Source organism: Penaeus japonicus, unplaced genomic scaffold (assembly GCF_977035675.1).
Source record: "Penaeus japonicus unplaced genomic scaffold, GWHDUDI00000001_assembly GWHDUDI00000031, whole genome shotgun sequence".
Taxonomy (NCBI): Eukaryota; Metazoa; Arthropoda; class Malacostraca; order Decapoda; family Penaeidae; genus Penaeus; species Penaeus japonicus.
In genome coordinates, this window is record NW_028234433.1 from 11,450,200 (window position 1) to 11,452,332 (window position 2,133).

The window sequence follows — 2,133 nt, forward strand, 5'->3', positions numbered from 1 at the left end:
TTATATATATATATATATATATATATATATATATATATATATATATATATATATATATATCTTGACATCTCCTATGGTTCCATTGATAAGGAAATATTTCAAAACAGAAAATATGTCTCATTTTACTAATAAAGAATCAGAAAAAAAACACTGATTGACAAGGTTTCTGACAAGGTCTTATTTCACTTATAAACAATGATAAGGTAAATGTTTGATATGACGGTTCCTGATACCAAAAATAATTACTGCAATTTACTATAAGCAATTCTTTTTAATATACAGGTAATATAAAGTAAGTAGAAATATGCTTAAAGTGGAAATTAATGATTCATCCAGAAATTCTCTGACTGCTAAGCCATCCTAAAACCATTGTTCAGAAACATTTTCTGACATCAAACCCTAAACGATTATCATTATTTTCGCAGTGTACTGCATCATGCTCTAGTTCATATGTGTCTTCTTCTTTGGCAATATCAATATTCTCAGTTGTGGCTAGATTATGCAACATAACACAAGCTGCAACCTATTAAAAATAAAAGAAAATATGTATCAGCACCATAGTTTAAATTCCACACACCCATACATTAGTATATACATTTTATATCATATTTATACTAATAATATTTTGTATAACCAGCATTATTTTGAAAGAAGAATAATTACCTCTGCCATCTCTTGCTGTGGGTAATTTTCTGCTGATTTTCTGAAGCAGGTTTCTAGTGCACTGCTTTGGCAGTTGATAACGTTTCAAGAACTCCTCCTCTGACTGCATGACAACTGGATCCTTCTATCTCTCACCACTAAACGTGGCAGACAGACCTCCTCCTCTTCCTCAACTTGGTCCACATTACCATTATTACCTATAATAAAGAGGATTCACACAATTGCCAGCGCATAAAGCATGGAGGCCACAAAATTGCTTCATAAAGTCATATTCTGAACAACTAATTGATAGCATTAACTTCAGATATATAAATCATTGCACATAGGTTTCATTACGTCAAATAATAATTTAAAAAACTGACTCAAATCCTATATCAATTTATTACTCGGCAAAAATGTAAATTATGATTTTCTATTAAATGTGACATCAAGTATAGGAGTTTAATGATTCTACACAAACAAAGTACATTAAAGGATGACAATACCATGATGGAATACAGTTTAATGACTGATTTCCGTTTTTCTAATACCTATTTTTAAGTGGGAGTGATAACAGCTGATGAAGCAAGAAAACCGCGATACTGGACACGGTACAGGCTGACAGTACCTTCACCTCACTGGCCTAAATATGTCTATTAATGCACGTCAACCACTTCTTATGTGCTTCTTACCTTCTTAAAAATGTTATTGGTGTCGTTTGTTCAGCATTGAAGTTGACTTTTGACGCACGAAGTCGTAGATAAGAGCTCAGGAGACAGGTTTCGTTTAGGATTATTCGTGGAACGTTGTTGATGTGTTCCAAAATTCAATGGTGTCAACAAAAGTCTCTTTACACTTTACAAAGCCCTCTATGGTATGAATTAAAATACAGACGGTTCATATAAATGTTTTAGTTTTATTAGAGAAGAAGCTTTTTGTTTTTTGTTGTAATAATTTCGATTCGGGACGGCTCTGGGGAGGGTTAGCCGATCGCATTTTTTTTCGTTAGGGTGGCTATAATATCTTCGGGCGAGCCCAAACAAATTCCGTTTAACTAATCCGATTTTTCATATTCGGGTTGGTAAGGTATTGTTTCGGGCCGGTACGAAGATTAAAAAAATGGCCCTACGTCTCGAGGGATGAGTTGAAGTGAGTCTAAGTGTCGATTCGAAAAGTAAGTGAATGAGTATCCTACTTGTTATATAAAATATGATTCCTATTATATTGTCAATTATAGAATTAAGAGAGTCATTCTCGAGAGGCGGAGCTTGGCCTAACACCGATTGGTCGAGGGGCGTGGCCGACCGTTTGGAGGACGGCCTTGGGATTGTCCAAATTCTCGTGTCGTCGGAATGTCACACGGAGGGTATCTTCTAATCTCCACGCCTGCGGGGGTATTAGGTATGGTTAGTGGGGTCACATATCACAGGGATGAAACATTGATAATATCTTGTCAGGTCATATGAGGTACTTACAACTGGGCAAGTAAGT

General features: G+C 35.2%; 1 long non-coding RNA gene across 1 annotated transcript; it reads right to left on the minus strand.

Annotated features, from left to right (window-relative positions):
* Window positions 1-68: 68 nt before the first annotated feature.
* Window positions 69-1,430, minus strand: LOC147468032 (uncharacterized). The gene is made up of 3 exons (XR_015192598.1): window positions 1,335-1,430; window positions 664-860; window positions 69-523 (listed from the first exon to the last, which is right to left on the minus strand). It is a non-coding gene; the product is annotated as an uncharacterized LOC147468032 (long non-coding RNA).
* Between the last annotated feature and the right edge of the window lie 703 nt (window positions 1,431-2,133).